Below are 13,453 nucleotides of genomic sequence, written 5' to 3' on the forward strand. Positions count from 1 at the left end.
TAATAAGTACAGAAAATTAATACTTTTAAGTGCTAAATTAATTATCTATCGTTGTGAAGTACTGGGGTTCGATCTTATGGAATGCCTTGAAGCCTAACTAACTTCAGATTGACTAATACCTGCTTGTCTAAGAAGCAAAGATGATTTTTACACGGTACTAGCCACATTACCACTATCAAGCTATTTGTCAAGAAATTGGGCTGCCTTAATCTTCATCTTCCTTTGTATCTCACGGCGGATTTTTGGGTGAATGCTTCACATTTCACGTCAAACTAAACTAACTTTTTTATACACTAATTTAGATAAAATTAAAAGAATTTTCGCAGTAGATCGATTCTCTCCAGAATTATTGAATAGATTTTATGGAAATTTAGTATGAACATAGATTTTATGTAATGGAAACAAAGTAACAAGTTAACACTCATAATATGTGAGAGGGGCTAGAGCGTACATTAAAAAAAACATATTTAATGTGCTTTTCAACTCGTGAAGAATTTTTTTGAACAATATTTTAGACTTTTACCTGCATTCTGGTTTATATCCGGGGTTACAAGGAGCTGTTTAGATTTTTTTTTAAATTTCTTTTGCCCATACTAGCCCTAGTTTGTTTACAGAAAGAACTCCCCTCGCCACGAAGTCTAAAGCCGTCTGCTGCCATGGACATAAGAAATAGCGCATTTCAAAGATAATAGCTTCTTTCTTCCCTCACTCCCTTTCTCTCTCCAACCCGAACCAAAACCCTGCCTTAAATTATGACCCAACACCCCTACTTGAAATAGTTAAACCTCATAACCATAATCACCGCCACTACTCCAGACGAACTGCTAGGGCAGTTCTTTACGTAGACAAACTATATATGGGCTAGTGTGAACAAACTTGACAACTAATTAAGTAGTCGTAGTCATTTATTACGGCTCAGAAAGGTTTATCTAAGGCCAAAATTAAATTAGCTTTATTCTAAAATTTATTGGAGAATAAATATTGACATATTTTATTTAAAATATATACTGCTTCATAAGAAAGCATTTCACTATAATAAGAAAAACAGTTTAAACCTAAAATTAGAAGAAAAGTTAAGTATTTTACAATCAATCTACAACAATTTAAAACAATTCGTATAATTAAATATTTTTTGGTCCCATGGACAATTGTGCTATAGTAGTTAAATTGCCTTAAAAAAGATTTATATTTTTTGAAAAATATTTATTTTAATGTATTTAAAGAGTGAAAACCACCCTTTTTATTTGATATTTGAATTTGATTTATTTGATGAATTATCACATTTTTCAGATATTAGTTTGGCCATAAACTCAATTTCGACAATGCCAAAATCTCTTCCATTCCAGTCACATCAGCTCATCATGATGTCCTGGAATCTTGTTTCATTCTTATGAATGCTGATTCCCTTGTTAATGACATTAGTTCCTCGCCACTTTCCTATAATGCGTGGAAAAGCATTTTATCCTGATTCACTGATTCACTCCTCTTGACTGCGCAAGCTTTTTGTGTTCTGTTTTTTTTTTCATCTTTATTGTTTTTCACTACAGGTTGTTACGGTTTTTCTAGTTTCGTTTCTCACCTTTATTTTCCATTTTTCGTAAGTAACTTTACGTTGTTTCTAATGCCTTGCTTTCTAAGCCTACTTGGTGAAACGGTGGAAGGGGAATTTCTTATTTTTCAGTGTGCCATCTATAGCAAAGAATACGACTCCAGCCACACACGTCACAACCCGCTTTAGAGCTGACTCATTCATACATTCAGGCATCCACACAGATTTTGACCTGAACCAGAGAATGATCCCTCTCCAATTCAGTATCCCTAGAGGTATGATATGTTATGGGAAAATGGAGTGACTCGTAAGATGTAACGTGCACCAGTCACCATTTGCTACACTGGGAGTCTTAGGCCGACGGGGATCAAACTCGCGATTTCTCAGACATGGGTCTAACGCCCTACCAACCGAGTTATCCTTGCCGCAACTTTACGTTTTATCTATTATCACTTTTGTTTCTTCTCATTCACGCCTCACAAGCCTTTAGAATGGGTACCAATTTTTTATTTTTATGCAATTAAAACATGTCGATTATTATTTCTATCCACACGTGTTTATATATTTTTTGGAGTTCTATGCATGATTCAAGTCCTATTTTGAGCTGATTTATCAATACTTTTTCACAACGCACAAAACTCGAAAATTAAACTATTAATAAATATCAAAAAGATTTAATTATTAACTTAAAGTATAAAATTGAATGACTATGTTAAACAGAGCATACGCCAGTGAGTAAAACTAAACAAAAATATTGCGAATTATAAATTAATTTATTAAAATATTAAGAAGAAAATAGTGCTCATGTCACTTTCCTTCTATTAAAATGTACAACGTGAAATACTTTTCTATACGAAGAGAACCCAGAAATACGCTTTAATCCTACTCACACAATCACGTAAATATCTGTGAATAATTTCTCTCATGATATAAAACAAAATCGCACCATTGAGGTAAAAGGGAACCAAATATCTATTTTCTTAAGTAACTCTCGTTGTTGTAACTAACATAAATATGCAAAACAACCTATCGGGAAACCGTTAGCTCTTGCAAAATGAACTCAGGCGGAAAATCAATATTTTCGAAATTTCGATTTAATCTCGCTTTACACTCACCATTTTCACTCTCTGCTCTGCTGCATACCATTTCTACGTATTTATCTTTAAGACTTTTATTCACAGAGATTATTTACTAACGCTTATCCTTATTTACACTTTTCTACCTTTTCACCCAGTAAGATTAAATGCTGACGAGCTGATTTGAAAATGCAATCAGTTTCATTTCAAATTTCTTATTCGAAAATATTTTATAGATATAACCCTTAAAATTATTTCTTGAAATATTAATTTTATAAACTGAGTTAAAGCTGATTCAAATCAGAGTTGCAAGCATAAGTGGTTTCTATAGCCTCGTACTTTCGAGCCTTACAAAGAGGACAAATTATGAGTGAAACATTGGAATATGCTCAAATCAGAGAGGATTTTCAAAGTGGAAATAAACCTTATTTTTGCTTCATGGAAAGAAAAAAACACATAAGCCTCCCATCTTTCGCCCAAAGGGGAAAAACTGAGCTTGAACTATACGTGGAGAAAATTTTCTTTTCTATCTTAACCCGAAACAAGAATTTCGGATTAATTTATTCTAGGTCACCTACTGTTTTTCTTTGTTTGTATAATTAAAAAAATTATTCAGATTCAAACACTGTATTTTTGGGGGAAGGGGAACCATTGGGTAACACTTCACATACATTGGTGCGAAACTTATAAAATATTAAAAATGGGAAATATTGAAAAAATTAGAATTTTTTTGTATTTAGCTGTGTTGCTTAAAGTTTTTATGATTCTTCCACGATTTAGTTAGCTTATTATTTAGCAGTAAATCTATAGTTTTCACCCAAAAAAAGGATCACCCTGAATAACTTTTGATCTCTCTTTGATCGAAAAGTTTATCGGATCTTTACATTTTAGGACTCATTCTCAATGGTTTAGGTGGGTAACCTCAAATCTGTTAATTAACTATTGCAGGCGTTATTTAAAGTTACGAAAGCAGATATAAAAATGTATTTGTCTATGAATAAACACGCCTTTTTTTTCTTCTTTTCAATAGATTCTGATTTCAGACCCATCAAATATGGGGGGTAGCCGCAATTTGGGAAATGTGGTCCTCATAGTTTGGTCAGGACAGCGACCCAAATTGAAACCTCTAATGTTAATTTTACTTTTTGCGTGTTTCAACATATCCCGAGAATTTTTGGAGCGAAATGAAAAGTTCTTGCAGACGAAGATAAAATTCGCTTGTTCAAAAATAATTCCAGAAAGAATAAAACCAAGTAAATATTTAATGTTTCTTAGTGTTTAATAATTGTTCGAAAAAATTTTGAATTGTAAAGTATGCAATTTCTTAGATCATTTTAATGTGTTCAATTTTATAGGGCAAAATACAAATTTAGAGTGAAATCGGAAGAATAATTCCTGAGAAATCGAATTCTGAAAAAGTCGTATATATTTAAAATTTGATTTATCAAAAATTATTCTACCGATTTCGTTCAAATTTTATGTTTTGGCATGTGAAATTCCATATTTTATAATGATGTAAGAAATTGTTTACCCTACATTTTTTTGTTTATTAATAAAAATAATAATAAATAAATATTATATTTACTAATATATTTTTTAATGGAATTGTCTTTAGATAAACGAATTTCATAATTGTAAGCAAAAATTTTTCATTTCGCTTTATAAGTTCTGGAGATTTGGCGAAATTCGCAAAAAGTAAAATTAATATTCAAGAAGCCAAACATTGGATCGCTCTCCTGCCTAAACTATGGGGATCATATTTCCCCGATGTTTTGAAGGTCAAAAATTTGAATCCACCGAAAAAATTTCATGTTTATTCAGAGAAAGTATGCTTTAGCGTCTGATTTCGTAACATTATCGTCTATACCAGAGTTGGCCAAAAATGTAATCGATTACATTTTTTGATTACAGTAATCAATTACTTGTAATCATGATTACAATTTTCAAAAATTTTGATTACAGCTGTAATCATGATTACAATATTGATTACAGTAATCAATTACTTGTAATCGTGATTACAAAGTTTGATTACAGCTGTAATCATGATTACATAGTCGATTACAGTAATCAATTACTTGTAATCATGATTACAATTTTCAAAAAATTTTGATTACAGCTGTAATCATGATTACAATTTTGATTACAGTAATCAATTACTTGTAATCATGATTCCAAGTAATTGCGATTACAAGTAATCACAACAAAAACGATTACAAGTAATTATGATTACAAGTAATCAAAATATATGATTACATGTAATTTGATTACATGTAATTTGATTACATGTAATTATGATTACATGTAATCTAATTACACGATTACAAGACTATTGTATTCTTATAAATGATTATATTTTACAGTAGATAGTAGAATGTATTTTATAATGATACATTTTGCACGCATTAACATGTACAGCATTTTGTATGTATTTGTATACGTACAAATGAATGTAACTAAAATGTATGTACATATGATTTTATCTAGTGCATATGTTCAGACATTTTAGTTTCACACACATGTACATACACTTATATTGTAGGTATAAAATATATGTACGTATGTATATAGATAATAATTACGTATGTATGTGCAAACAATGTAGACATGTACATTTATACACAATGAATATATGCATTTTATGCAAATATTTGTGTATGTAAAATGTATATCTATGTTCATGTACGCATGTATATACAAGTACTTGTGTTTGTACGAACTTACATACATTGTCTGTACAATGTATGTCCCATGCATGTATGTGCAATTTATTTATGAACAGTACAATATATGTATGCATGTACAATATAGGTATATCTGTAGGATGTACAATATATGTATGTATACATGTACATGATATGCCTGTCCAGTGTATTTATGTACATGTACATAATATGTTCATGCTCAATGTAAGTATCCAAATATGCATAATACATTTGCATACGATTGTACGTACATTGGGCGTATTTATATTTCACATATATTCATACATGCATTCGACATGCATAACGTACGTACATACACACATTTGAGATGCATATATTGTACAGATGTATATACATATAGCGTACGGATGTATATTCATATAATGTACATATGATGAACTGAACATATAATGTTCATATAAAGTACATATGTGTGTACATATACAGTACATATGTGCATAAATATATTGGGCATAATTCTTTCGTACAAATTTTACATGTGTACATGCATGCTATCCCTATCTATGCATATGGTGCAATGTATATATGTCCAATGAATGTATCCACATATATACAATACACGTATGTTCCATGTATGTATATCCATATGTACTATATATGCACGTACAATACATGAATGTATGTACATACATTGTACATGCGTACATACATTACACGTATACATATGTACATTACATTTATGTCTAAATATGTGTACAATGCAATAAATAAAATGCATGTAAGTTAACTTTTAATGACTCAAGCAAGTTAAATGACAAAATCAAACGATATTTAAATTTAGTTTTCAGCTTTAATTGTTCTATATCATTTTGAAATTCTCTGAATAAAAAATTATTTTCAGGTATTTTCATAAAATGTTTGACAATGCAGATTTATTTTTTTTTATAACATAATGCATGATTCATAGAAATGTTTTAAATGGTAAGAAAAACGGTAAATTTTATGTGTGGAATTAATATTTAGAAATTCCAAATAAAATTATCGTTTGCTTTCTAAAAAATATGAGGTCGAGTTTCATATGCCTTAGAATAAATTTTAAAACAAATTTTAATAACTTTACTCATATAAATTTTTTTAATGTATGCACAATGTATGTGTATATTGTAATTACATATATTCAAATGTACGCACGTATTTGTACATTACTTGTAATTATGTACATGTATACGTTGTATGCACACGCATACATTGTGCATATAACTATTTCTTTGTACATCAATGCATTACATGCGCATAAGTATTAACAAAGTATGTAGTTTTACAAGTACATACGTAAGTTGTACATAAGTACATACTTTGCTTGCACATATATCGATGTACATATAAATATGCATGTATACATGTACGCATTTTATTTGCGCAACTATGTCCATATATTGTACCTTTAAATAACATTCTTACATATTGTACGGAAATACGTACAATTTTATATACAAACGCAAATTGTATATACGTTCAATTATCGTAAATTTATACAATATATGCACATAAGTACATAAAAGCATGCAAACGCATAAACATTATTTTCATATACGTTCATACATGCATTGTCTATGTATACAAATATACAAAACATTGCCTTTTTGTACAAACTAACATACATGCGTACATGTATCATAAATGCATAATTATATGTACTAAGCATATGCGCATTGCATTAAGTATATTACAATATAATTATGAATATTGTACGTACAAACAACGTTTGTGCATACATTGTATGTATAGGAATCGCAAATTGTACGTTTATGCGTGCGTACATTCTATGTACATAAAAATATGTAAACACATGGCTACTTACATAAAAAATTTGACTGTAGTATACAATCGTAATAACTTGTAATCGTATGGTTTGATTACAAGTAATCACAATTACATGTAATCAAATTACATGTAATCATATATTTTGATTACTTGTAATCATAATTACTTGTAATTGTTTTTGTTGTGATTACTTGTAATCACAATTACTTGTAATCATGATTACAAGTAATTGATTACTGTAATCAAAATTGTAATCATGATTACAGCTGTAATCAAAATTTTTTGAAAGTTGTAATCACGATTACAAGTAATTGATTACTTGTAATCGTGATTACAAGTAATTGATTACTGTAATCAAAATTGTAATCATGATTACAGCTGTAATCAAAATTTTTTGAAAGTTGTAATCACGATTACAAGTAATTGATTACTTGTAATCGTGATTACAAGTAATTGATTACATAGCTGTAATTATCTGTAATCAATTACAGTTGTAATCGATTACTGTAATCAACGGCCAACTCTGGTCTATACTAACTAATTAACATAGTTGATGTCACCCTCTTGAACTATTATAATTGAGTCCAAGAACGTGAATATCCGATCATTAGATCAAAAGTTATTCAAGGTGGTCCGTTTTAACATACGTAGTGTACTATCTGTTTGTTTTCCTGAGCGGGAATAATTTCTATCAGTTTACTCTCATTGTTATTCAAAAGAGAATAGGATTTTTCAAGATTATACGATAAATAAAAGGTTATTTGAGGTCCACAAAATTTAAGAAAAACATTTCTCAAAATAAAAAATTTAAGCGCATAATTAAAATCATATATATAAAGTATTGCATTTGTGTTACATACAAATAAAGTTTAAACAACGAGAAAAAAAGCAAAAAATATTGTCACAGAAAATAGGCTTATGTTTGTCGAAATAAGGCATTTTTTAGTGTCGAAACACAGAGTAAAATTGCTTACAATCCATGCTTTGAAACTGAAAAAGGTACTTTTTATAGTACTAAAAAGATTTTAAGTTACAAAGTACCTAAACGATTTTTATGTTATGTCATTCATTATACCAAAACAATTTTCATATTTTTGCTTCATATGGCACTTTTTGTGATCCTTTCAAGCAGTTTTATATAACGTTAAAACTTTACTAATAAAATTTAATATTTATGATTAGTTTAACTTTACAGTTAAGACATTCGTTTTTCACTGAATTCACTCGAACGGTTCGTGGGACAGAATAAACTGGTTACTAGGACGTTAAGCACATGTTCGTGAGATCGAATCCCGCTGGCCGAAGAATCCCCGTGTATTAAATAACGACTGGTGTACGCTAAATCTGACGGGGTCACAAAGCCCACCTAGTTCCCGCAACAAATCAATACCTCTGGAGTGGTACTGAATTGCAGATTGATCGCTTTGAGTATGAATGAATTGAGTATGAATGGGTCCTCACATTAAAATGGACTGTGACGTGTATGTGATTGAAATCGTACTCTTGGCTATAAATGACTCCACTGAAAAATAAGAAATGCACCATCTACCTTAAAAATTTGCTTTTTTTTCCATAGCAGACTTGCTGATATTGGCAAGTCTCATTAGTAAAACCAACAATGTAGTAAAACCAACCAACAGTACTCCTATGTCCACAGTGACCTTCCCCATGCCTTATAATATCAGTATGCCACATTCAATCACTCTCGGTTGGATGGTTTGAAGTCTATAAAGAACAGACAGTCAAAAGACATTCATTTATATATATATATATATATATATATATATATATATATATATATATATATATATATAAATATATATATATATATATATATATATATATATATATATATATATATATATATATATATATATATATATATATATATATATATATATATAATATATATATATATATATATATATATATATATATATATATATATATATATATATATATATATATATATATATATATATATATATATATATATATATATATATATATATATATATATATATATATATATATATATATATATATTTAAAGATACTATTATAAATTATGTTCATTTAACAGTAATTTTCACTTCTGTTGCTTGAAACTTAATATTTTTTTTTATTTTAATACTAAAAGAAGCATTTTTCACGGAAATATAAAAACAATTTAGTTTTTTTCACTATTATTTACAAAACCGAGTAATATTTGTTTCTCTTTCATGCGGTGAAAAAAAAAATCTTAATTTTAAACGCGGGATTATGCTGAATTAGCTTTTTTTTTCTGATGTTAAAAATTATATCCTACGTGTATATTTTTTTTAAGTTTATTTTCTAATTTAAAACGATATCTTGCAATCTCTATCAGGCAAATATACATATTTAAAGTGTTTCAATATAGTTTGATTAATTTTTTTCAACAAATTAAAATGCTTATGACAGGGAAAAGGGTTTGTGTAGCCAATTATTACACAGAAAAACCTATTTAATACTCATTTTAACTCATTGAGTATTTTTTAATCATAATTATACCTAACCATTAACAATTTTTTGACCATTATTAAGTAAAATAACAAAAACAAATAAATTTTTAATAAAGGTTATATTTTGAATGGAATTATCTTTGTCTAAATGAATTTTAAAACTGTGTGGGAAATGTTCTTGAGAAATGGGGAAATACGAAAAGAAGAAAAATCTCATTAAGTGGCCCAAACTTTGGACCGCTCTCCTGATCAAACTATTTCGACCATATTTCCCATATTGTGCTCATCCCCTCTATTTTGGGGGTTAAAAATCCAAATCCAAATGAAAGGTACATTTATTTGGAGAAAGCATACTTTTGTGTCTGATTTCGTAACTTAAAATATCGTCTTTACTAATTAATTAGCATATTTGTGATCACCCCTTCGAACTAATAAAGTGGTGTCCTACAACGTGAAGATCCGATCATTAGATCGAAAATCATTCTGATTGGTCCTTTTTTTACGAACTGTACATGTTTCCAACTATGTCATCTCACAGGGAATAAAAAAGTTATTCAAAATTTCCACTCTAACCCCTTCCCTCCAAATTAAACTGAAATAAAGAGCACAAAAAATATCCAAATTTAATTTTAAGCAAAAATTTGAAATTTTGAAACACTAATTATAGCATCCAAATAAGATTTTTACTAAACATGCGTTTAATTATTGTTAAAATATAATTGAACTAAAAACTAACGACATTATTTTTTCATATGCTTTCCAGAAAAAATAAATTGAAAGATTTCATACATTTTTAAAAAAAATAATTGGATCCTTGACTTTTTTTCGTAGCTTATTTTTCATATTTTTTTTATTTTCCAAAGAAAAAATAAGCTCAGCCCGAAAAATCTTTTTTGCTTACTTATGTTTTTACTGAAACGAATAGAATTTAAATGTTGCATACTATTAAGTAACAGTATTCAAAATGTTCTGATACTTGACAGGTTAAAAAATGTTTCAGATGCAAACAAAAACAAGCTCTGGCATTGAATGTATTTCGTTGAAGTAAAAGAAGAAAACTGAAATACTTTTTATGTTTCAACGTATAAATTCATTAGGTAAAAAGTCTTTATCTGTGAAAAGTTAGTCTCTAAAAATTAGAACCTGTTTTATTCTTTTAGGATATAGTGAGATAGCTTCTAAGTATTTTTACTTTGTCGATATGGTTATCCTATAAATAATAGTGAATTCGAACATTCAATAAATGTTTGCTTCTTCTCAAACGCTTAAATAGGGATGGACAGACGATCACCTTTTTTGGTGGAAATGCCACTTTCAGAAGAAAAAAATAATGCATGCCACTTCCAATTTTTTTACTATACGAAAAGTCTAAAAACTTTTTAAAAAATTTATTTATCAGTTGATAATGAGATTTTTTGCAATCGCGCCACTTTTTTCCATGTATATCTTAGTCGTGTGAATACAAAATAATAAATAAAACAGAGCTACAAATGCATGACCATTTTTAAAGTTTCAATAAGGTTATGAAAAAAATTAATTAATTATAAATTTTAATCCTAAATATTTATTAGAGAGTCAGTAAATAATTAATGTGGCTTATGAATTCATTAATTTTTTATCAATCCATCCACATTAGTTCAGTTATAGAAAATGTGAACAAAATTTGGTGCATATCACTTTATCTCGAACGATATTTTGATTTTATTATATATTATGTTGTTGCTTATCCACTTGGTTAGGCACACCCAAAAAATCATCATCAACAAATCGTAAGCAATCTCTCTCCCTCATCCAACCCTTGCCCCCACAGAGGCAACAATTAGCACCTCCTAGAAGAGAGAAAGCCTTCACATGGATCACATTGGTAGCTTTAAGGAATTAACGTTAACTGCGCAGTGGGAGTTAAATAAGAAAGACGCCACAACGTTCGGTCTACTAGATTACACGGAGAGGGAGATATTACAAAGAAGACAACACCGGGGGGGGGGGGGACTTTTATTCACGTCGCACTAGAGCTACACTATGGGCTATTGGTGATTGGCTGGAAAGCAGCTCCGAGGATGATCCGGAGACAACATTCATACGTCACATTCCGAGAAGTCACATTCACACCCCATCCATCCGCAGATCCTAAATTTGACAAGAACCAGAGCACGATCAATCCCCGATCCAGTACCCTCAGAGGTATTGATTTGTTATGGGAACTTGGAGGACTTACACAGCGTTCGGGGTACTAAAGAATCGGATTCATCGTTTATGGTTACCCGTGCGAAGGCCTTCTCTCTACTAGGAGGTGCTGCACCAAAACACTCAATAATATAAAAGGGAGACGTGATTGTCGAGGATTGACAATTGGTATTTGTCTTATCAATTCCGTAAAAAGGCAAACTTTTTATGTGAGCAATCCTCAATTTAGATTGAGCTGTTTGAGCTAATCTAATAGAACTGGAGAACTACAGGGACAATCGCGGGCACTCAATATTTTATTATGCATTTTATATTTTATTATACTTTGCAAATTTTGTTTATATATTTAATTTTATATTTCGATTGTCACTATAAAATACCTTTGTTCACAAGCTTATCATGATCCTAACCTAAAAGAATAACTGAAAGCCAAATCGTGTAAAATTGGATGGTACAAATTTCCAAAATTTAATTTAATTTGTTCAGTAGGTTTTAGACAAATTAATTGAAGGTGACTGAAGTAGTATTTATAAAATTATCGGAAACCACATATTTATTTTATTTATAGTAGTACATTTATTACATGGTACTATTAAATTCCATTGAATGCAAAATTTTAATTTTTCTGCTTCAGGGATCCGGGAAGAATCACCAAACTATTATTGGCGTTAACTATACTTATTTAATTTTTGTAATTAATACTAATGGTACTGAGGCAATAGGTGCTGCAGCAATCATTACTAAATTGCGATGGCTTAGGGGATAGAGCGCTCGCCTTCCAATGAGGCTAACCGGGTTCGAATCGCAATCGATACGAATTCCGCATCCGGCTTGCACCTACCACAGTGCTGACGTGAAATATCCTCAGTGGTAGATGGATCATGGGTTAGAGTCCCCTTGCCATCAGGCTAACCGTGGGAGGTTCTCATGGTCTTCCTCTCCGTGTAACGCAAATGCGAGTTAGCTCCATCAAAAAGTCCTCCAAGAAGGCAAATTTCTGTCAATACTCGATCCAGGAGTTCCCTTGTCTTCCGGATTGGGTTCAAAATTACAAGGATACGGAGTTGAACATTAGTAGTCGTAAACCTATAAAAATTATGTCGGCTGTTCAACGACGGTTGTGTTATAAAATAAAATATAGACATTTGAGCCTTAGTAGCTCAGGGGACAGAGCACTCGGCTTCCAATGAGGTCAACCGGGTTCGAATCCCAGCTATGGCTGGTTGATTCGAATTGCGCACCCGGCTCGCACTGACCACTGTGCTGACTTAAGACATCCTCAGTGGTAGACGGATAATGGGATGAAGTGACCTTGCCGTTAGGCTAACCGTGGGAGGTTTTCGTAGTTTGCTCTCCATGTAATACTCATGCTGGTTAGTACCATTAAAAAAAGTTCTTTACGAATGCGAATTTCTCCCAATACTTGGTCCAGGAGCTCTCTTGTGTCCTGGCTCAGGTTCAAAATTACAAGATTTTGCAGTTGAACATTGGCAGTAGCTAAACCCAAGATTGGGCTGGCTGTTCAACGACAGTTATAAAATAAAATATGGGCATTTAATGCAGGTACTGTGATAATTTACAGTTCCAGAAAGGGGAAAGTACCTAAAAAATAGCTTGATTGCGTAAATTGTGATTATCATAAGCAGAATCATTCCAAATGATATGGATATAT

Source organism: Parasteatoda tepidariorum, chromosome 6, assembly GCF_982258835.1.
Source record: "Parasteatoda tepidariorum strain Cologne lab strain chromosome 6, Ptep-v5.0, whole genome shotgun sequence".
NCBI classification, from domain to species: Eukaryota; Metazoa; Arthropoda; class Arachnida; order Araneae; family Theridiidae; genus Parasteatoda; species Parasteatoda tepidariorum.